The 24,854-nt window shown below is 50.8% G+C and overlaps 1 long non-coding RNA gene across 2 annotated transcripts in view; it reads left to right on the top strand.

Moving 5' to 3' along the window:
• Nucleotides 1–22,875: 22,875 nt before the first annotated feature.
• LOC137432589 (uncharacterized) overlaps nt 22,876–24,854 on the top strand; it is a 247,969-nt gene continuing 245,990 nt past the window's right edge. Inside the window, exon 1 of one of the 2 annotated variants that reach the window (XR_010985527.2) lies at nt 22,876–23,415. This is a non-coding gene — a long non-coding RNA (uncharacterized LOC137432589). The remainder of the gene's footprint in view (nt 23,416–24,854) is intronic. The other variant, XR_010985528.2, reaches the window with a different exon arrangement.

The raw sequence follows: 24,854 nt of genomic DNA, 5'->3' as shown, positions 1-24,854 counted from the left end.
TGCGCGCTTTATTTGCCGGAGAGGCGGACGTCGTCGAGGACATGCCCTTCTGATCTATCCCACCGTTTGTGCTTTCTTTCCCTCTCTATGCCGTCTCCATCCCTCCGTTCAACGTGACATCGAGCTCACTCGAGTTTCCCTCATTGCGGATTTGTTTGAGTAATTCTCCAAAAGGAAATATTCGAATAACTTTCCTTTAATCATCTTTAAACAGCCTCAAAAGTTGTTAAAATCACAACTCAAATCAGCCATTTAACACTTCGAAGGTATTCTGACCTCGTTCCTTCCTCTCGATCAAACCACCTCTGTTTACATGTAATATTTGCTTCTTTTAAAGGACGACACAACTCACAGTTAAGCAATTAATTTAATTGGACGTTTTAACTTTCACTATTTCATCGATTTCGACTCATTGCAAACACAACTGAGCGAGGGGCGTGGCTTAACGATTTAAACGCAGTCAGCGAGGGGCGTGGCTTTGCCGTTTCCAAGTAGTCTGCACGTCCTTAACAACAACCAAGCTTTGGAACATCATGTATTTGCCAAAAGCAATAAGCTTGCTATCGCTTGCCAAGCCAGCCGTTCCTCATAAACCGTTTCTTTGGTGTTCTTGCTTGAGTATAAAAAATCAGGGGAGCCACTTGGCGAGCGCTTTGCAAGCTTATTGAGTTACTAGCCGAAACCCGTGGAACATCCATGGAAGGGAGGATGTGGTGTAGTACACCGCGATCGACGACACCGGCACAAATGCATGCTCTGGGTTGTCCACTCAGTGAACGGCTTGCTTTCGCCTTCGCCTGTCCAATCAGCGGACGGCTTGCTTCGCCTTCGCCCAGCAGGCGCCAATACGATGGCGTCGTAAGATGGCGTCGTATCGGCAGTTAATCGGATGCTTTTGGGCCCCAACGTCGGCTAATTCAGATTTTTCGAGTATGGCTGTCCGTGATAAACAAAGAGCGCGGTTCGTCGATCGTAAATCCATTTGTGCCGTGGGCATCAGGTCACTGGGTGCGGCGTAAAAGGGATAACAAAGTCGAGTCCTTACGCTATTATTATATAGACTAGCCGAAACCTGTGGAACATCCACGGAAGGGAGGATGTGGTGTATGGATAGAGTGTACCATTATGGATGGCATAGGGGATTTGCTTGTCCGAGTAAGAGTTAGGAAGAAAGATGAGAATGAAGAGTGCGTATATGAACAACGATCGCCGACACCGGCACAAATGCATGCTCTGGATTGTCCACTCAGTGGACGGCTTGCTTTCGCCTTTGCCTGTCCAATCTGCGGACGGCTTGCTTCGCCTTCGCCCAGCAGACGCCAATACGATGGCGTCGTAAGATGGCGTCGTATCGGCAGTTAATCGGATGCTTTTGGGCCCCAATGTCGGCTAATTCAGATTTTTCGAGTATGTCTGTACGTGATAAACAAAGAGCGCGGTTCGTAGATCGTAAATCCATTCGTGCCGTGGGCATCGGGTCACTGGGTGCGGCGTAAAAGGGATAACAAAGTCGAGTCCATACGCTATTATTATATAGATGGAACACTTATGCAGACCTGTGGGAGGGTCGCAGCTCGCAGAGCCTTTCCAAATCCTTAATCGATAAACTACTAACGATTACGATGGAAAGTGCAGAAACTAGAACGGCAATCAGTAGAGAGCACACCTCCACTTGACCTATGACGTCGTAATTATCATTAAATAATTCTACAGGAGGAGCCGCTCTTATTCAATAAATTTTGTGTCCATCCGACGAACAGTTGCAGAGGAAATTTTGTTTTATTCATGCTGATCAGATAAAGCGTTGTACTTGTCGAATTATGACGTCAAAATTAAGGCACCGATGACATCACCATCAACATATCTTATTCCACATGGTGAGTACTCGACAATAAGCCATGTTTCAATTTTTTCCATTGAGCGGTTTGGGAGATATGGAGGTGTAATTTTTTCCAAGCTGGCGTCCGTTCCACGTGACCTATGACGTCATAATTATGAATAAAAAAATTATACACGTGTCGGCGCTTCGATGGTAAAATTTCGTGTCAAATGGACCGACAGTGGCCTAGAATATTTGTAATTTTTTTAAATGCAGAATTAAAATGCAAATTTTTTAAAATGCAGACACATGGCACACATACCGCACATAGAACACGGCATACGTACAGCACATGGCACACGGCACACGTACGGCACATGGTACACTTACGGCACACGGCACACGTACGGCACACTTACTGCACATGGAACACGGCACATGTACAGCACACGGCACACGGCACACATACGGCACACAGCACACGGCACATGGCACATGGCACACGTACAGCACACGTATGGCACACAGAACACGGCACACACATGGCACACATACGGCACATGGCACACATATGGCACACGGCACACGGCACACGTACAACACAAGGCACACGTACCGCACACGTACGGCACATGGAACATGGCACACGTACAGCACACGGCACACGGCGCAGGTACAGCACACGGCACACGTGCAGCACACGGCACACGGCACACGTACGGCACACGTACGGCGCACAGAACACGGCACACGTACCGCACACGGACGGCACACGGTGTCGGATACATGATATTATTATGTATCCTTTGACTTGTATGCTCATATAATCATTATTTGTATTTTAATAAGAATGCTTGCTTCACCACTATAGTTGGAATTAAGCCTGTTAAAGCTCACATGGCTTGAATATGCTTCACTGCCCAACTGTGACAAAGAATGTAACCGAATTAAGGAACTGCTTAAACTCCCTTGTGAAAACACATCCTACACTTTCCATGCCCTTGAAAGAGGGTCTGGTTTATATCTGCTCTGAAAGATAAGGGCTTGGGAATGTCACAATGTCTAACTCCTACATTATTTCCTCAAACTCAGCACGTCTCCCGGATGGGACCTCGGTGGAAGCTGTTAAAAACCACTCTTGTCCTTTGTTAAGTTCACATCTTTAGCGGAGACTTTTTGTATTATTTTGTCTACATAAAGAAACCCTTTTTGCCAGTTTCTTTGGAGGGTTTGCGACGCATGCTGTTCCATGGAGCTGTATGTGCCAATTCCTCTCCACAGCTGTGTGGTCTTTCAATAAACTGCTTGTTACTCCTTGAACTCAAGTTGTGGAACCTGGTTCGATTCCCTACATCTGGTGTCAGAAGTGGGATTCAGCTCAAGGCGGGATCAGAGGAGCGGGCTCTGCGAGACGGAGAGGGGAGGCTGGCGCCAGCTCTCTGATTTGCCTAAGGTGAGCATTTTATGCTGAAGGGTTATTCCAAATTTGAGCCTCTCTCTCTCTCCCGGACTTTGCCCGCTCCCTTGCTCACTGCCTGTGCCTGTATCACGAACAAATTGTAAGTAAAGGCTGTTTTAGCCTCGTAGTAACGGGCTGATTTATTGATCTACCAAGGATAATGTTAAGGGGTAGATCTACCAAGGGTAACGCTACGGGGTAATGTTACGGTTAGCAAGGAGAGGGGGAAAGTGAGGTTAGGCTGCCGTAGGCAACGCCGGTAACCGAGAACTTTCCAGGAAGGATCAGCCCAGAGCAGTAAGATGGAAAACAGACCTGGGAAGGAAGGGGAGCCCCTCAGGAATACCCTGGCATTTTTTATGTTTAAAAAACATGATTATGCTGCTGTAAGACCAGGGAAAGCATGGGCTGAGCTAACAAAGGATTTGAGTGATCCATGGCCGGAGGATGGATCATTTGCGCTCGACAAATTAGAAGCGCTGTGTGGAGCTCCAGATAAGCTAGAGAAGGAGAGGAGACACTTCCCACCCGATTATTGGAAGGTGTACGGGTGGTGGAAGGAGGAAGCAATGAAGCGACAGGCGGCCTCAAAACAGGCTAGCCTTGCAGGGGAAGTGCTGAAACTTCAAGGGCAAAGGAAACAAGCAGATAAAGTACAGGATAAAACAATTAAGGAAATAGTTAAGCAAGCATAGCAGCGACTGATGCCGCTGGTTCAGGATTCGGACCAAGACCCCGCGGAAGGGGAGGTAGTTACCAGGCCCCTACCCTCCCAAGACCTGAGCCCTGTCCCCAGGCCCCAGGCGCCACCATCCCTACCCCCACCCCTGTTACCCCAGGGGTTAGACCCCCAGAGAATTAGACCAGCCGCTCCCCAGGTTCACCTCAGCCCGGGTAATCCGTTCAGAGGACAAGGGGCTAATGGGGCAGACAGCGGGACGGACACCCCAGGGTTCCCGCCACCAATAGGACCAGGAGGACTATACCCTTCGCTGGTAGGGCTTACTGGAAATGAGATCCCACAGCCTATCACCGGAATGTTCCCTTTGAAACACTTAGGTTTTCAGCCAGGGCCTGAAGGAGGCCAAACACAAGCCTTCGCTTACGCATGCTCCACGAACGCATGCATGCACGCACGTCCACACGCTCGGACTTGTGTCCACTTGGTTATGCATTATGGAATGAGCTGGAAATAAGTTTTCATAAGAATAATACATTTGTTAACACGGATCAAATTAAAGGCAACAAGCATTACGCATAGGTCCCCCGTCGGTGAAGTGATGTGAGTTGACAAAGTGGAAGACGCAAGGCAGCCATCTTGGATTTTGACGTGGCGACCCAATTTTCAATAGCGTTCTCCCTTATGTGTAGGTACACCCACACACCAGATTAGAAGTTAGTTGTTCGTTTATTTTTCAAGATATTTCGCTCACAAGGTTCAGACATATATATGGTCGCGGCCATCTTGGATTTTGATGTGGCGACCCAATTTTCAAAAGCTTTCTTCCTTATGCGTATATACACCCACACACCAGATTAGAAGTTGGTACATCGCTTATTTTTCAAGATATTCCGCTCACAAGGTTCAGACATACATGGCGGCGGCCATCTTGGATTTTGACGTGGGTTGCACCCACACACCAAATTAGAATTCGGTCCTTCGCTTACGCCCGCACGCACGCACGTATGTACGCACGCACGTCCGCACGCATGGACGGACGGACGGACGCACGGATGGACGGACGCACGCACAGACGGACGGACGGACGGACGCACACACGGACGGAGGGGAAAACCATATTCCCCCTTTCGCTCCGCGGTGCGACGGGGGACAAAAATTGTAGAAGAATGGAATTCGAAATCACAGAATTCCATTAACAGGACAATTCATATAGTTGGTGCCATCGTTTGGAGCTTTGTATCCAACAAGGTGGTGGATACATTGAGTACTTGATGTCATAACATGGACAATATACAGGAATATTTATCAACTTGTATTATTTATTTTGGATTCCTTTTCTACTGAAAACTGATATAAACATGTTGAAAGCAATAACTTACTTTTTATTGGCAACCCTGTATAATGTGAAGTTTGGTGTCTGTCTGTGCGTGCGTTTGAAATAAAAAAGTATAAATACAACATGGAATCACATTTTGTTTAGTAACAGTGCACGCACACTCACCTCTAACCTCCTGGGTTAGAATCCCGACCCAGCCATAAACGGTCATCCTGGTGTTTCAGTCAGGATGAATCATCAATGTGTGTGCCGCCCCTCGGATGAACGTCAAGCTGGGCATCCCGTCTACCGACATTATTTGGTGGATGTTAAAGATCCCCACGTTGTCCTTCACAAAGGGTATAGGCGAGTTATCGGCGGTACCACCCAGGTCTAAAATCCCATAGAAAACCAATAGGACAAATCCCTCAAAAATGCTCCGCAGGTTGGTCAAAGCGATGAAGAGAAGGACAAGTTCTGGTGTGTGATAGAGAAGCTGATGGAAAACGTGAAAGATAAGGAAGTTGTTGTGGTAGGAGGAGACCTAAATGGACATGTGGGAAGGAGTATGGACGGTTTTGAGGGAGTTCATGGGGGTTACGGATATGGTGTGAGAAATGGAGAAGGTGAAAGGATTTTGGAGTTTGCTGATGGAGCTGATTTGTTGATTTGTAATACTCAGTTCCAGAAAGGGGATAATAAGCTTGTTACATACACGTCAGGTGGGTCGACGACAACTGTTGACTACCTGATGGTGCGTAGGCGAGATAGGGGGCACCTCCGGGACACAAAGGTGATCCCGGGGGAGGAGGCTGTTTCACAGCACCACTTGGTTGTCTGTGACATAAGGGTGAAAGGTGCGAGGAGAGCTCGGCGGGTGAAGTACCAAACGAGAATGAAGGTGTGGAGGTTGAAAGAGGTGACAGTAAGGGAGGCATTAAAAGAGAGGCTGAGTCGGGTCGAGGATGATGTGGTTGAGCTTGAAAGTGGTGGATGTCAATGAAAGATAGTCTGTTGGGAGCCGTTGGTGAGGTATGTGGATGGACAAAAGGACCACCGAGGCACTCGGAAACATGGTGGTGGGATGATGAAGTTGGAAAGAGGATTGACGAGAAGAGGAAGAAGTTCAAAGAGTGGCAGAAGGCGAAGGGTACGGGAGCAGAAAAAGCAGAGTATGAAAGTTATAAGGCAGCCAGGAAGGCTGCAAAGAAAGAGGTAGCAAAGGCGCAGGAGGCATGTAGGAAAATGTTCAGAGAACGCTTGGATTCGGAAGAGGGTCAGAAAGCAGTATTCAGGATTGCAAAGCAGATAGCGAAAGAGAGGTGTGATGTGATGGGGGTGAGTTGCTTGAAGGATGAAGTGGGACAAATCGTTGTGGACCCAGCTGGAATTAAAGGAAGATGGAAAAGATATATGGAAATGCTGTTGAATACAGAGAATGAATGGGATGGAAACATAGAGAGTAACCCAGTTTTAGGACCGGCAGAGAAGATAACTGAGAAGGAAGTTCAGGAAGCGATAAAAGCAATGAAGAGTAGAAAAGCGGGAGGGCCGACGGGAGTTGTGGGAGATATGTTGAAGGCAGCAGGAAGTTGGGGTGTGAAGAGAATGACAGAGATCTGTAATCTGGTGGTGAAAGAAGGCCGCATTCCAGTGGATTGGGAACTGAGTACCCTTGTCCCTCTATACAAGGGGAAAGGTGACCCACTGGAGTGTGGCTCGTACCGAGCGATAACGTTATTGGAGCATGGAATGAAGGTATTGGAAAGGGTGTTGGAGAGGAAGATGAGGAAGAAGGTGAAGATCGACGAAATGCAGTTTGGATTTATGCCAGGAAGAGGAACGACAGACGCACTCTTTATTGTGAGGCAGTTGCAGGAGAAGTACATGGAGAAGAGGAAGAAGTTGTTTCTTGGGTTTGTTGATCTGGAAAAAGCATTCGATAGGGTTCCACGCAAAGTATTGACATGGGCATTGAGGAAGTTAGAAGTGGAGGAATGGTTCATCAGAGTTGTGATGGCAATGTACAAAAGAGCGCGCACAGCTGTAAGGACGAAGGACGGGAACAGCGGTGAGTTTGAGGTGAAGGTGGGAGTGCATCAGGGGTCGGTACTAAGTCCACTACTATTTGTAGCTGTGATGGAGGTGCTGGCTCAGACCGTAAAGGAGGGTTTACCATGGGAGTTGTTGTATGCAGATGATCTGGTGTTGATTACGGAAAGTATGGATGGACTGAAGGAAAAGATGAACAAGTGGAAGGAAAGTATGGAGACAAAAGGTCTGAAGGTGAATATAGGAAAGACGAAGGTGATGGCAAGTGGTAAAGCATGTAGTGAGGTAGAAAGAACTGGGAAGTGGCCATGTGCTGTGTGCAGGAAGGGTGTCGGAGTGAACTCCATTCAATGTACAATGTGCACTGAGTGGGTTCATCAAAAATGTAGTGGTCTGAGAGGGTCATTAACCAGTGTGGCAGCTACATTCAAATGTAAGGTGTGCACAGAGGGAGCTGCAGATGGAAGAAATGTTGAGTTGGATCTTGGAGATGGCGTGAAGCTGGAAGGTGTGAAAACATTTTGCTATCTCGGAGACATGCTGAATGGAGAAGGTGGATCAGACTCGGCAACGGTTGCTAGAGTGAGATGTGCATGGAAGAAGTTTCGGGAACTGAGTGGCGTGCTGATGAGGAGGGGAGTGTCGTTGAAGCTGAAGGGAAAGGTGTATGCTGCATGTGTGAGAAGTGTTATGATTTATGGGAGCGAGACATGGGTCATGAATGTAGAGCAGCAACGAAGGCTGGAAAGGGTGGAAATGCGAATGGTTCGGTGGATGTGCGGAGTGTCGCTGAGAGAGAGGAAGACAAATGATGAATTGCGAAAGATGGTGGGAATAGAGCCTGTGATTGATGCTGTGAAGAGGAACAGGTTGAGATGGTTTGGTCATGTGTTGAGGAAGGATGAAAGTGACTGGTTGAGAAGAGTGATGGAAATGAATGTAGAAGGAAGTAGAGGACGGGGAAGACTGAGAAAGACTTGGCTAAAGACGGTGGAAGAAGACATGCGGGCAAGGGGGTTAACAAGGAGAGATGCAGAAAATAGGGCGAAATGGAGAAGATTGTCATGGGGACCGCAAGGCTAACCCCCGCTCTTGCAGGGAAAATGGCCTTAAAATGCATGTTGTTGTTGTTGTGTACAACTAAGACCATACAGGGAAACCCTGTTAAAAAGAACATGGCTATAAACTCAATTCTATATGGAACTGTGTGTTTTGTGTTTGTTTATAACAAAGTATAATTAAAGTATTTTCGTTGGTCTAAGGATAACCCTGGTGTTGGGCTAACGGTTAGGGTGCCGGCTTAGGATCCTAGAATCCTGGGTTCGTAATCCCGGTCGATCGCTGAATTAACGCCAGGTGGGTTGACTCAGCCTGTCATCCTTCCGAGGTCGGCAAATTGAGTACCAGTATACTGGTAATTCCCTGCTTGTCGTTAAAGGCGGCAAAAAGGGTTGGCGTCAGGAAGGGCATCCGGCCGTATAACATTGCTTCAAAAAGGGGACCGAAAAACAACAACAACCACGGTCCCCGAAAAAGGCCAACCCCTGCTTTGCGGGGAAAAATGGCCTCTAAAGGTGTTTTTTTTTTTTTTTTTAAGGATAATATTAAGGATAATACCAGTTAACTCTAATATATAATTAAAGTATTTTCGTTGGTCTAAGGATATTCAGACCAGTTAAATCTAATGCTTTCTACAGGTCCAGTTTAACCTAAAGGTTCCTATTGGTTTCTATGGGTTTTCAGACCAGTTTCATCTAACGGTTTATATTGGTTTCAAACGAATCTGGTTAGATTTCCACTGGAACCTCTACTGGTTCTTGTAGAAACCAATATAAACCTCTCGCCACCTCACCCCCAGGAATACCTTTGGCTACGGCTTCCCCTTCGCTCCCACCTTTTGTTCATATGTGTGTTGTTCCGTCCACCAAACAGCGATGACTCCATCTACATCTCACTGTCTGATAATATGGACCAACTTCTATCTACCCATCCCAACTCTCTCTTCCTCATATGTGGTGATTTCAATTGTCTCCATGCCAGTTGGCTGGGGGTGGGTACCTCTCTCACCAGCCATGGCTCTTCAGCAAAGGACTTCTGCGACTCACTGGGACTGACACAATCTGTCAATTTCCCGACCCGGATCTCAGTCAATGGAGCATCTTCTCTTCTGGATTTGGTTATGACAAACTTCCCTGAAAATGTCTGCTGCTCTTCTTCTGCTCCAATCGGCTCATCTGATCATGTGCTTGTCAAAGTGGACATCTCTCTGACCATTCTCAGAGAGCCTCCTCAGCGTCTACGAGTCTGGCATTTCACTCAGGCCAACTGGCGCGGTCTTCAAGCAGCCATCAATCATCTGGACTGGTCTCCCATCTCTACCACCTCTGACATCAACTCATCCTGGGAATTCTTTCAAAGTAAATTGCTCTCTCTCATGCACAGATTTATACCATCTCGTCTTCAGTTGTCATACCCTTCCTCCCGTCCATGGTACACGGAATCTTGTGGTGAGGCTGTTGCCCTGAAACAACTTGCTTTCGTCTCCTGGAAAGCAAATCCAACGGAAGGAAATCTCATTTCCTTTCACAAAGCCCGAAACAAGTGTGTGTCCACCCTCAGGAGAGCCAGGAAACAATATCTCACCATTCTCAAGACCGAACTCTCTTATCTGTCTCCCTCTTCCAAATCCTGGTGGCGTCTGGTCAAATCTGTTTCTGGTGTTTGTTCCCCCTCCATCCCCTCCCTCACCTCAAACGGCTTAACGGCTGACTCCGCACGTGAAAAAGCTGAATGCCTCAACTCTGTGTTTGCCTCTAAATCTTGTGTCCCAAACCCATCCCTCTCTGTACCCACCGTACCCAGTCGTACCCAGCTGCTCCTGGACTCTGTGTCCTTTCCTCCTGACAAGGTGGAAAAGTTTCTGTCAACCCTCGACTCTGATTCTGCAACTGGTCCTGACGGCATCAGCCCACGGGTCCTAAAATCATGTTCTTCTGCTCTTTCACTCCCTCTTTCTGTTCTCTTCACCCTCTCTTTTGCTCAAGGTCATCTGCCATCTGCTTGGAAATCAGCCAACATCACCGGTTTGCACAAAAAAGGTGCAAAAACAGATCCCAGCAACTACAGACCAATCAGCCTTCTCCCAATTATCAGCAAAGTCATGGAATACATCATTGCTTCAGATATTAAATCTTTCCTCTTCTCCAATGGCTTGATCTCTGATCATCAATTTGGTTTCAGACCTGGTCACTCTACTCTGGACATGCTGCTTCTGCTTTCTCAACAATGGATGGAGGTCCTCAACGCCAAACAGGAAATTAGAGCTGTCTCCCTTGACATTTGACGTGCATTCGATACGGTCTGGCACCCTGCTCTGCTCACCAAACTCTCCTCCTTTGGTATCCATAGAAATCTCCACGCATGGCTGGCGGACTTCCTCTCTGGTCGTAGTCAATGTGTGGCCCTGAATGGGTTTCTCTCATCTCCTCTTCCTGTTCAGGCTGGAGTTCCCCAAGGTAGTGTTCTGGGCCCTGTGCTTTTTCTGGTCTTCATCAATGATCTCTCTGACTCTCTTGAAAATCCTCTCTATCTCTTTGCTGACGACTCTACTCTCTGTCGCTCCATTCCTCATCCCTCAGATCGGCAGTCTGCAGCCTCCTCACTCTCTGCAGACCTGGACAAAATCACAGACTGGTCAAACAAGTGGAACATGTCTTTCAATCCTGACAAATCTCACACTCTTACAATGTCTCTCCGAAAGGACCGACTGGACAACCCTCCCATCTACTTTCTCAACAATCCTCTCCAAGAAGTTCTGTCGCTCAAGCTTTTGGGTCTCACTATCTGCCATGATCTTTCTTGGGAAAACCACATTTCCAAGCTGGCCTCCAAAGCCAGTCGCCGACTGGGCATCCTCCGTCGTGCGAAGTCCTTCCTTGGCACACCTGAGCTCCTCACCACATACAAGGCTTTCATCCGCAGCTCAATGGAATACTGTTCCCCCCTCTGGGCTGGTGCTCCTGCCTCACACCTTGCTCGGCTTCACGCTGTTGAGGCCAAAGCTTTCAGAATCATTGGAATCTCCTGCGATGTAGTCAACACCGAGGGCCTTTCACTCACTCACCGCAGGCAGGTTGGTGGTCTTTCTGTCTTCTACCGACTCCTCTCCGGCCTTGCTCCCCCAGCTCTCTCTGTGCTCTGTCCCCCCAATATTCCTTCAGGTCGCACAAGATCTGCCTGCAACCCTCTTATGGTTAAACTGCCAAAGTTTAGGCTCTCTGCTCACCTTCACTCTTTCATTCCCCTTTTCTCCCGCCTCTGGAACAAACTCCCCCACTCCCTTCAATCCCACTCCTCCCTCCAGGTCTTTAAAACAGCTGTTCACCACCATCTCTTATCTTCCCCCATCGAAAACCTTGATCTTTTCTACCCCCGGTAATTCACCCCAGAGTCCTTGCAGTGTTCATATGTTTTATTCCTCTCCCACCTCCCCCCAAGTCCTCCCGATGTCCCTGCTCTCAAATATTGTGTTTGTGTCCTTCCCCCTCTTCCCCCTCTCTTTTGTGTCCTTCCCCCTCTCTCCCCATCTTGTCTGCCGCTCCCCTTGTTTTTTGTGTTTTGTGTGTCGGTTTGTCTTTTTGTGTGATTAATGTTAGCTCTTTCACGAGCCTCGATCTTGTATACAAAAAAAATAAAAAATAAAAAATAAAAATTGTGATTTCCAATAGAGATCAATTGAAATGTCCTACTGGTCTCTATTGGTTTTTATGGGATTTGCGACTTGGGCACAACCAAATTACAATTTCCTGCCCGAACTACTTCTGGGATTCTTGGAAGGTAATGGCAAACCACCCAGTATAACCCTTGCTCAGGAACCTACTTCAGCGGCACCGACGCTCTATGATAGTGTATGCAAGGATTATCCTAAAGTTGAACAAACCATGTCAGCGTTGTTAATAACAGTAGCCTATACACATGGTCTTTGAACGAAGGTTGCAGTGTTCATCGTTTAATTAAATAAAAACCTTCATTTAGCCTACAGATTGATTTTACAGAAAAACCTACATTTTGACCTAAAAATAACGTTTCATAATAAACTTCAAAGAGGTCAAATAAAAACTTAAATTTAGTTATTGGTGGACTCGATGACGTAATTCGTTAACAGTTGGAGCCTTCACTCTAAAGGATAGAGCACTGACTGTGCTGACTGATAGAGCACTGACTGTGCTGACTGATAGAGCACTGACCGGACTGATCATAAAAAGAGGAGGAAATAGAGGACAGCGGGGAGAGGAAGAGGTGGGGGAAGAGAGAGGAGAGTGGGGAGGAAAGAGGGAAGGGGTGAGAGTGAGATGGGGATGGTGAGGGATAAGCGAGGGAAGGTGGGAAGAAGTTTCCTTCTGTATCTATCCTGTCCACTTCCTCACCACCCCATTATTTCTCCAAATCTCCCTCCATGTTGTCCTTCAATTCCGCTCTTGGTGTCCCCTCCTCTCTTTATTGTTCCTTTTGTCCTCATCCGTTTCGTGTTCTAGCTCATCCACGAGCTTTGACTCTGTATACAAAAAACTGTCATAGGTTTTCAACCATTGTGTCGGCTTGGTGGACCGAATTGTCTCTTTCTGTGTTGAAGTTCCTCAGAAGGGAAGTTATCGATTATATATTGTGAACCATTGTGTCTGTCCGTGCGTTTGTCTGACTCCCGTTTGCCATTTAGGGCCGCCCATTCCCATGCTGCGTTTGAAAAGCTCAACATTTACTGTTTAAATGACGGGAGAACAGGCATGAATAATGTTGATACCAAATTCTATTTCACAAGCAGGATATTTTGCCCTCTTTTTAGACAAATTGAACCTCCGCCACTGGATGTTGGACCACCTTTTTGCGGTTGTGGTTTAGATAAGGGGTGTTGCAAAACATTTTACCTTCCCCCCCCCCCCCCCCCGAGAACCCGTTACGGTTGTGCACGCATTCGGACATGACGTGTGCGTGCGTAGTGCCGTGTGCGTACCTTGCATCCACGTCGTCACTTTTTCTTCGCTGTGATGTTGTCGTTGATTGTGTTGTTGTCGTTGCTGTGATGGTTTTGTCACGGACTGAACAACGCGTCGCATGTGCGTTATTCTATTCTCGGCTGTTTTAACGTGATTGATTTTAACAATAGCTGATTTATTTTAACGTGACGCACATTCAATGATTTAAATTGATAAATTAACTGACTTTCCCCATCACTTGGGACAGATACTTTTCCTAGTGTGCAATAATATTGTCACGTCTGAAGCCCCCATTTAAACAGGAACCTTAGCACCGAGTTAGATGAGGAAGATGGACCGAACAATCTTTTATTGCACTGCGTTCAATTGATTCTAACTTTATTGTTCTCCAAGGAGCATTCAATTTGGTCAAAGTAATGGTGGCAAAGGGAAAGGAGACAGATGGCTGAAACAGGTTTTCTTACCTTTTAAAGGATTTATTTGTAAAGTAAACAAGGGAGAGGGTAAGAAGACGCTATAAACAAAAACAGAACAAACCAAGCGAGTCAAATGGACACAAAGAGGTAAATATGAATATTCAAACGTATGTACAACAATTGGAAATAAAGCAATTCCTAACCGACTTGGAACCACAGATCACACTCTTGCAACAAGACAATTATAGGCAAGACTTCCCTTTCTCTAATGCACAGGGTGGACGCCAGACTCAAAAATAGACCGCTTCGGGATCCTCAGGAGGTGTGAAAGGAATAGCTCCCAAGAGACAAAACTAGCACGATGAAGATGGTGTTTGGTGTGGAATACCAGCGACGACCCGCCTCTTCAATCCGGCCTTGTGGACCCCTTGGCTTTTTTGTGATTGCCTCCTGATCTGCTCTCCATACTCTTCCTCCATGCTCTACAAACACAGGGTGATTCCCCACAATATGGCATTATAAGCTATTTATAAACGTTAACATGGCGTTTCTTCAAGGAGGAAAAACCTCTTGTGGAGGGGGATATTATAACCTCCGTCACCAAAGGTGGATGGAGGTTATGTTTTCACCCCTGTCTGTTTGTGAATAAAATATCTCAAAAAGCTGTGGACAGATTCGGACGAAATTTGGCAGAGATGTAGAGTATGTTACAAGGACGAAATGATTAGATTTTGGTGAACGGATCCGGCCACTAGAATTTTAAAAAGTGATTCTTCACCATTGGGAGACAGGGCCAAAAACGATACATAGCAGGATACCGTATCTCAAAAAGTTGTGGACGGATTTGGACAAAACATGTTGGACCGGTTGGGTGTCTGACAAGGACAAATCGATTCGATTTTGGTGAAGATCTGAATATGGATTCGGATATGAGAATTATTTAACTATTCAAGTGATTCTTCACCATCAAGTGATATGGCCAACCAGGCGGAGGTTTGCTCTCTACAGAGTGCCGTTCTAGTTAGTATAGTATCTATATAATAATAGCGTAGGGACTCGACTTTGTTATCCCTTTTACGCCGCACCCAGTGACCCAATGCCCACGGCACTAATGGATTTACGATCTACGAACCGCGCTCTTTGTTTATCATGTACAGCCATACTCGAAAAATCTGAATTAGCCGACGTTGGGGCCCAAAAGCATCCGATTAACTGCCGATACGACGCCATCTTACGACGTCATCGTATTGGCGTCTGCTGGGCGAAGGTGAAGCGAGCCGTCCGCTGATTGGACAGTCGAGTGGTGTGAACATGGGTGGTGTGAACCAAATGGTCTTTTTATTCCCTTGAACATTTTAAGTTAGGATATATAAGGAAACGTCTTTATCGTCATTTTAATAAAGTTAAATGGAGTGACGTTGCGATACTCGGGGTGCGTTGCATAAATCCTCGTAACTCAGAGAGGTGTAGCAGGTGGCGAGACGTAAGGAAGCTTAAAGATAACGAGCTGAAACAGACGAACGATATGTCAATCCCTTTCTACACCGAACGGCAATAAAAGTATGGGAGCGGGAAGGCATGGCCTGAGCACTTCGAGCAGAGAGGACTGATTGGACTTAACTTAAAGAGAAAAAATTGGAGCTTAACGGAAGAAGAAGATCCCATGAGCGCTCCCCTATGCCATCCATAATGGTACACTCTATCCATACACCACATCCTCCCTTCCGTGGATGTTCCACGGGTTTCGGCTAGTCTATATAATAATAGCGTAAGGACTCGACTTTGTTATCCCTTTTACACCGCACCCAGTGACCCGATGCCCACGGCACTAATGGATTTACGATCTACGAACCGCGCTCTTTGTTTATCACGTACAGCCATACTCGAAAAATCTGAATTAGCCGACGTTGGGGCCCAAAAGCATCCGATTAACTGCCGATACGACGCCATCTTACGACGCCATCGTATTGGCGTCTGCTGGGCGAAGGCGAAGCAAGCCGTCCGCTGATTGGACAGGCGAAGGCGAAAGCAAGCCGTCCACTGAGTGGACAATCCAGAGCATGCATTTGTGCCGGTGTCGGTGATCGTTGTTCATATACGCACTCTTCATTCTCATCTTTCTTCCTAACTCTTACTCGGACAAGCAAATCCCCTATGCCATATATAATGGTACACTCTATCCATACACCACATCCTCCCTTCCGTGGATGTTCCACGGGTTTCGGCTAGTTAATAATGGTTTGTAATAACATTAATATTACTAGGGCGTGCCCGCACGTACGTGCTTGCCCGTACGTGCTTGCCCGTACGTGCGTGCAAAAAAACATGCGTGCAAACAACAACAACAAAAAAAAACTTTGAAACCACGTGGCAGTAACGACCACAGAACCCCCCCCCCCTCTATTTACATGAAATGGTTTGGTCCATTCGCAAAGCCAAAGCGAACGGCTTGCGAGTACGGTGACCATACCTTGGGAACCACTTGTCCGATTAATTTCAAACCTTGAAAAGGCACATCCTCGGGTCCCCAGCAATATACCTGGCAAGTTTCAAGTATATCGGACCGGTAGTTGTCGAGAAACAGCGGTCGCATACAGACAGACACACACACACACACACACACAGAGATTGCTGGAATTATATAGAGATGCTATTTTAGTGGTTGCCAAAGACGATAAGAAGAGGCCATTTCGTTGGGTACAAAAGGTAGTTTATTGTACAGAAATCTCCAGCAACTGCTCACGAACGGAAGTCGTAACGGCTTATATAAAACAAGCACCCTCTTCGGAGAGCGTGGCTCCAACAGCTGCGCGTGCGTCACGACGACACAACCAAACACCCGTGTGCGTGGGTTAGAACAAACCCATCGAAATGGTAACCGTCACATGCGGATAAGTGAATAAGGTAACCGCGACATGTGCATAAGGTAACCACTACATGCGCCCCCCCAGAAGGCACGCCACGGGCGTGTACGTAGTTCGCGGGTGGAACAGAGCCGGGCCGCGGGTGGAACCGAGCCGGGCCGTGGGTGGAACAGAGCCGGGCCGCGGGTGGAACAGAGCCGGGCCGCGGGTGGAACAGAGCCGGGCCGCAGGTGCTGAGCAGCGGTAGCAGTTGTAGGTGCAGCAGTAGGAATTGCGGGAGTGACGAGCAGTAGCATCAGCCTCGGGATCCGTCGTAGGAGCAGTAGTAGGAGTTGCGGGAGTGGTGGGCGGGGCGTGGCGGCGCCCACGAGGTGTGCAGCAGCATCAGCCTTGGGACCCGCCGTAGGAGCAGTAGTAGGAGTGGCGAGCAGCAGTACTCGGCCTGTGTGCACGGAGGCGACGAAGTAGCAGTACTCGGCCTGTGTGCGTGAAGGTGACGGGCAGCAGTACTCGGCCTGTGTGTGCGGAGGCAACGAGCAGCGGTGCTCGGCCTGTGTGCGCGAAGGCGACGAAGTAGCCATGCCCGGCCTGTGAGCGAGGAGGTGACGAAGTAGCAGTACTCGGCCTGTGTGCGCGAAGGCGACGAAGTAGCCGTGCCGCCAACGCCCCGTAACGGCGTCCTTCGGAGGGTCCCGGAGCTGGTTCACCCCTCCAGTGTGGAAGAAATTGCGGTCGCAATCCTGCCGTGTTCATTCGGCCCCCGAATACGTTCGGGGGCAACGGGGTCACCAGTTTAGCGGTTGCTGAAGACGATAAGAAGAGGCCATTTCGTTGGGTACAAAAGGTAGTTTATTGTACAGAAATCTCCAGCAACAGCTCACGAACGGAAATCGTAACGGCTTATATAAAACAAGCACCCTCTTCGGAGGGCGTGGCTCCAACAGCCGCGCGTGCGTCACGACGACACAACCAAACGCCCGTGTGCGTGGGTTAGAACAAACCCATCGTAATGGTAACCGTCACATGCGGATAAGTGAATAAGGTAACCGCGACATGTGCATAAGGTAACCACTACACTATCATCTTTCGTGTTATTACGGTACTTTTATTATAAGCGGCTTTGGAAAAACGCCACGTTAAGCTATTTTATACACCTTTACACAGCATTTGTATTAGGCGTATTAGGTTGGGTGGAGGTGCGGTTGGGGCGGGGTGGAGTGGAGGCGGGGTGGAGTGGAGGTCGGGTGGGGTTGGGGTGGGGTGGAGGTGGGCGGGTCGGAAATAACGACACAACAACCTACGTCCTGTGACCTTTAATCCCCCTGTTTCCCGAAATCCTGCAAAAGGGTGAAAAGGAGACGTACATATTGCTGATGTTGCTGATATTGTTCTGCGGTTGCGCTGACGATGAGAACATTGTGGCGGACACGAAAGCACTGACGTGGTGACATCACCCTGCACACCAAGTGGGGGTGGGCCACGCCCGGGAGAGAGGCGTGGCTTCACGATATACACGGGGCGCGCAGCCCTGAGCAGCTCAGTGTTACAGTGAGCTCTTGAATAAAGACTCTTACAAATTACCGCGTTGTCTGCTTCCTCCTTGCTTACAAGTAGCGCGCGTAACACCACGCTTTACTGGTGACCTCGACGTTGGATCTGCCGTAGCGATCCTTCCAAACACGACACCATTGCCATGGCCAACAACGCGATGTCGGTTAAACTTCCCGAATTTTGGGAGGCCCAGGCCGAAGTTTGGTTCATCCAAGCCGAAGCCCAGTTTCAGCTTCGGTGCCTCACCGGCGACGACACGCGCTACTGCCACGTCGTCGCCTCCCTCGGGCCCGGCACGGCCGCTCGAGTTGTGTCCGTCCTTCGCCACCCACCTGACGGCCACAAGTACGAGGCACTCAAGCGGCTGCTCCTAGCCACGTTCGGCCTCACGGAGGACGCACGGGCCGACCGCCTCCTGGATCTCCCCGAGCTCGGCGACATGCGCCCGTCGGTCCGAATGGACCATATGCTGTCACTGTTGGGCGACGAAGCCCCTGGTTCTATATTCCGGGCGCTTTTCCGTCGCCAACTTCCAGCACAGGTACGCCTCGCGTTGGCCGGGACCGTGCTAACGGAACCCCGAGCATTGGACGCCGAGGCGGACAGGTACTTCGCGGCTTCGAACACGCGGGCGAGAGTCGGTGCGGCCCACCTCGTGGATCCCGAGGCTGATGCTGATTCACAGCATCAGCTTCCACAGCATACACAGCATGCTGATACGCACCTCGTGGCCGCTGCCACGCCCCGCCCACCGCCGTGGCGAAAACCGCCACAGCGGGGAAAACCGCCGGCTCCACCGGCCTGGCGGAGCCAGCCGCGCTCCTCCAGCTCCACCACCTGGTGCCGGTTCCACGCCAGGTTCGGCCACGAGGCTCGACAGTGTCATCCGCCATGCTCCTTCGACAGGTCGGGAAACGCCCGGGCCGGCGCTCGATAGTGGCAATGAGCGCCGGCCGTTCGAACAGCCTGCTGTTCATCACGGACACCTTATCCGGGCGCCGTTACCTGTGCGACACAGGAGCGCAGGTGAGTGTCGTTCCTGCCGGTACATCGGACAAGCACGCCGCGGGCGGGGGCCCCGCGCTGCTTGCCGCAAACGGGACGCCCATCCGTACGTACGGAAAACGCTGCCTCTCTCTGCGGTTCGGAGGGCAGGTTTTCCGATGGTCGTTCGTCACCGCCGACATGCCCATGGCATTGCTTGGCGCGGACTTCCTGTGCGCAAATGGGCTCCGGGTCGACGTAAAGCACAGACGTCTTGTCCAGGCCGAGACGTTCAGCTCACTCGCTTGTGCGCTGCCCAGCTCGTCGAGCAGCCCACTGAGCGGCTCACCGAGCGGCTTGCCAAGCGGCTTGCCGAACGGTACGGTTCCGGCCACGTTGATCTGTACGCTTCCGGCAGCGGACGAATTCACCCGCCTCCTCGCTGGCTTCCCGGCCCTCACGCGGCCCACCTTCTCGGCGGGGGCCGTCAAGCACGGGGTGGCCCATCACATCCCCACCGTCGGACCACCGGTCTACGCCCGGGCACGCCGCCTCGAGCCGAAGAAGCTGGCGGTAGCAAAAGTGGTGTTCGCTACCCTGGAGCGACTCGGCATCGTTCGGCGCTCGGAGAGTGCTTGGGCGTCGCCGCTGCACATCGTGCCGAAGCCCGGCGGGGGATGGCAACCGTGCGGGGACTATCGCCGTCTCAATGACGCCACCACCCCCCGACCGCTACCCCGTCCCCCACATTCAGGACCTTTCCGCCCGTTTGGCGGGCATGTCCTTCTTCTCGAAGGTGGACCTCATACGCGGTTATCATCAGGTCCCCGTCAGGCCGGAGGACGTCCCGAAGACGGCGGTCATCACGCCGTTCGGACTCTTCGAATTCCTGCGGATGCCCTTCGGTCTGAAGAATGCGGCTCAGGCGTTCCAGCGGCTGATGGACAGCGTCCTGCGTGACTTGGATTTTGTATACGTCTACCTGGACGATATCCTCGTCGCCAGCGCGTCCCGCGAAGAGCACCTACACCACCTCCGCACGCTCTTCGAACGCCTGGGCCAGCATGGCCTGATTGTGAACCCTGCAAAGTGCCGGTTCGGCGTCGCCAAACTCGATTTTCTGGGGCACCGCGTCACCAGGCACGGAGCCGTCCCCCTGCCGGCCAAGGTGGAGGCGGTGAAGGGGTTTCCGCACCCCCGCACGATCAGGGGGCTGCAGGAGTTCCTGGGCATGGTGAACCTTTACCATCGGTTCCTGCCTCGTATCGCCCAGCTCCTGCGCCCCCTGCACGAAGCTCTCTGAGGTAAGCCGGGCAAAGGCGACGTCACCTGGACCGAGCAGATGGACGCGGCATTCACGGGCGCGAAGCTCGCCTTGGCTAACGCCACCATGCTCGCGCACCCGGCGCCCGATGCGCCGATCGCCCTCACCACCGACGCCTCGGACTACGCGGTGGGCGCGGTGCACGAGCAATGGGTGCGTGGTGCTTGGCAACCGCTGGCGTTCTTTAGCCGGCAGCTTCGCCCGCCCGAACGCCGTTACAGTACCTTTGACCGCGAGTTGCTCGGGCTTCACTTGGCGGTCAGGCACTTCCGCCATCTGCTCGAGGGCCGTGCGTTCACGGCCTTCGTCGACCACAAGCCGCTGGTCTTCGCGATGGGCAAGGTCACCGAGCCGTGGTCGGCCCGGCAGCAGCGTCACCTCTCGGCCGTGTCCGAGTACACGACGGACATCCGGCACGTCGCGGGGAAGGACAACCCGGTGGCGGATTGCCTTTCCCGGGCCGTTGCCCACGCAGTCCACCTCGGCATCGACTATGCCCGGATGGCAGCGGACCAGGCCGCTGACCCCGACGTCCAGGCCTTGCGGACCGCCGTCACGGGCCTCCGCGTCACCGAGGTGCCATTCGACGGCGCGGGCACGGCCTCTCTTGTGCGACGTCTCCCTCGGGCAGCCTCGCCCCATCGCGCCCGCGGGCTGGCAGCGCCAGGTGTTTGACGCCATCCACGGCCTGTCCCACCCGGGCACGAGGGCCTCCCAAAGGTTGATCGCCGACAAATTCGTCTGGCATGGCCTCCGGAAGGCCGTCCGCGGCTGGGCCAGGACGTGCCTCGCGTGCCTGCGCACCAAGGTGCACCGGCACACCCAGGCCCCGTTGGCCCCGTTTACGGTGCCGGAACGCCGGTTTGACCACGTCCACGTGGACCTGGTGGGACCTCTGCCCCCCTCGCGGGGTTTCACCCACGTCCTCACCATGGTGGACCGCACCACCCGGTGGCCGGAGGCCGTGCCATTGGCGTCGATGACGGCGGCGGACGTCGCGCAGGCTTTCATCGCCACCTGGGTCGCCCGGTTTGGTGCCCCCTCAGACATCTCGTCCGACCGTGGCCCCCAGTTCACCTCGGAGCTCTGGGGGCGGTCGCGCAGGGGCTCGGGGTCCGGCTGCACCGAACCACGGCCTACCACCCCCAGGCTAACGGCCTGTGTGAGCGATTTCACCGCTCATTGAAGGCCGCGCTCCGGGCCACCCTCCGCGACCGCGGCTGGGTCGACAGGCTCCCCTGGGTCCTGCTGGGCCTCCGGACGGCGCCCAAGGAGGACCTGCGCGCATCCGCGGCAGAGTTGGTCTTCGGGCAACCGCTGCGGGTGCCGGGCGAGTTCCTCCCCGACTCCACGGCACCATGGTCCGCGGCACAGCAGCGCTCCGCTCTGCAGGAGACCGCCCAGAGGTTCGCCCCTGTGCCGACGGCACGCCACGGGCACCCACCGACGCACGTCGCCCCGGAGCTTCGCACGGCGGAGTATGTCTTCGTCCGCCACGATGCCCATCGGACACCACTGCGGCCCCCGTACGACGGGCCTTTCCGCGTGCTGGAGACCGGGGTGAAGCACTTCACCCTGGACATCGGCGGTACTCCTGACCGCGTTTCTGTGGACCGCCTCAAGCCGGCCCACCTCGATGTGAACCATCCACCGCCGGTGGCCCGACCCCCCGCGTCGGGGCTGCCCCCCTGCGGGCAGACCCCCGGCACCGCCCAGCCCCGCCGCCACGCCGCCCCCCGGTCCTGCACCCATCCCAGGGGCAGCCGGAGGCATCCCAGATGGCATCCCTGCAGCCCAGACGCCGCCAGTCGCCAGGGGGCGCTTCGGCCGGGTCATCCGTTTGCCCCGCAAACTGACCCTTCAGGTGCGCGGGGATTCTGGGGGGGCGCGTGTGGCGGACACGAAAGCACTGACGTGGTGACATCACCCCGCACACCAAGTGGGGGTGGGCCACGCCCGGGAGAGAGGCGTGGCCTCACGATATACACGGGGCGCGCAGCCCTGAGCTGAGCAGCTCAGTGTTACAGTGAGCTCTTGAATAAAGACTCTTACAAATTACTGCGTTGTCTGCTTCCTCCTTGCTTACAAGTAGCGCGCGTAACACCGCGCTTTAACATCATCTATATATACACATGGTAGAGGTGGAATCGCCGGAGCGAATAATAGGCGACGGACGGACAGTGCACAATGGCCATACCTTATCTGGAATTCCAGCCAAGTTATAAGATAATAGCTTATCTTATAACTTATTTTTTAAGATATCCCCCCTTCCCAAGGGGTTTTTCCGACTTTGAAAAAATCCATGTTAAGGTGTATAAATAGCTTATCGTGGCGTTTCCTGGGGCACTCTTAGCGGAAGTAAAAACCACGATCACCTTTTTAAACTGTCGCTACTGGTGTGTAACCTACGCCCCCCCCTATTGTGGCTTTATTCGATGCATAAGCCTTTGCACCCATAGGGAGAGGGAGGGTGTACTGGTTAATTAAAATCGGCGGTTACTGATTCCGCTTCCGGTGACGTCGTGTGACGTCGCTTTCTGCTCGTTCGGGCGTTGCCGCGAGTCTTCTTCGGCCAATTTAGTTGTTTCCCTCCATAGGATTTTCTGGGGAATTCTCAGAATGGTGTTTTCATGTGCACCTGCTTTACGCATTTCACGTTATGGAAAGAAAGTGGAAAACTATCCGTTCATCGGAACAAGCGGCAAACGCGTGATTGAACGCAGCGTTGTCGGCTTTCATCAATCGGCCCATAATGATAATGGCCGCTGCTGCTGCTGCTCTCTCCCGCGCTGCCTCCAGTAAGTCGCATCCTCCCTTGCTGCTCGGAACCGGCACTCGGCGGCGAACTCGACATCTGCGACCCCCGAACCGAGGTGTTCGGGCCTTGCGATTTGGAGCACGATGTCGGCAGTGAGATCAAGATATCTTCAACACGTCTTCAAACAAATCATTGGACGTAAGTTGAGGTTGATTGTCATGTGAACGAAAAGGACTGAATTAAGAGTTAAGATTAAATTTTAAAAAGCCGTCATATTAAACACTAGAACAGGGGTTCTTTAGGCCTACCTTTTTAACTCAACTGGACTATGTATGTCCACCTGAGTTTTTGTCCATCCCCAGTGTCCGTCGTCTGTCTGTCTGTCTATCTGTCGTCTAAACAATTCGACGTCTATGCTCTAAAAGTCACAAATATTGATAAAATTTGATGAAACTTGTTATGCAGCATCTTTAAGACATAAACTAGTTTGGGAATGCATTTGGGCGTTGCACGCCAAAAAATGGGCGCGGCAGGGCGGCCATATTGAAAAATCAATTTTTGTCATATTTTTAGCACATATAAACTATATAGTTTGTGGTTCTATTATGCATATTCTAACCATATTGATATAGACCAGTTGAGTTCAGGTTCCCTGAAACCTCTAGTTTGAGCCATGGACCCCTTTGAGGATCTGGTGGAAGCTACGGACCCCTCCCCCAAAAAATGCACATCAGCACATAAACGCAAAATAATGCACACAATGAATAAATTTTATTACATAGGAAAATTATTTCCTTCACATACCGTCATAATCAGAATAAAAAAAACAATATTTACAAAGAATATATCTCACTTTTTTTTCATGCAAAAATCAATGACCAATCCCTGAATAAAATGGAATATCTCCAAATTGTGTAAATTAAACAAAAAATAAACTTCATTTCTGCTCAAAAGTACATTTCAGTGAGAAGGCTGTTGTTGTTTGGCTTCAATAAGAAGATGAAATTGGGCAGTGGTCTTTGACGAGGCAACACGCATGTCATGTTTGACATCCAATCGATTTCTACTTTTCGTTTTGATGGTAACAAGTGCTGAAAATCCTGACTCTCAAAGATTTGTGGTTGCAAATGGAATCAGAGCTCCCACAGCTCGCTTTGCCAGACGAGGGTCGGCTTGTGGCAAGGAACACCAAAATTCTCCAAGACTATTCGAGTTGAACTCATGTCGTATCATTTCCTTTGTCCTCAGGTCAATGAGGTCATCTTTGGCAAGGTCTGCGTCATTAATACAGTTTAGATCAGCAAGGAAAGGATTACGAATCCACGTTTCAACTTTAAGGTCATCTGAGCCGAGGTCACCTTCGAAAGAGTTCTGCAGTGTTTCCAGGAGTCTGCACATTTCTGCCTGCAGAGACATTCACAGGGCTTTGTCTCTCTCAACTCCATCCTGTAGAAGCACTTCCTCCAGTATTGCAAAGTTTGCATAGTTGTCTGTCTCCAATCTCCTCTTCCACAGTGGCAGCTTGGCCAAACGATCTTGTAGGTTTTCAGCAGCATCCATAATGGTGGCTGCAGGGCCTTAGATCGAAAGACACCACATTCATATGGCCAAAAATATCCGCCAAATAAGCCAAGCCG

This window comes from Myxine glutinosa, chromosome 1 (assembly GCF_964187855.1).
Source record: "Myxine glutinosa chromosome 1, kmMyxGlut1.1, whole genome shotgun sequence".
Classification (NCBI taxonomy): domain Eukaryota; kingdom Metazoa; phylum Chordata; class Myxini; order Myxiniformes; family Myxinidae; genus Myxine; species Myxine glutinosa.
The sequence above is the reverse complement of the archived record's forward strand: the minus strand, read 5'-3'. Positions and strand labels throughout refer to the sequence as shown.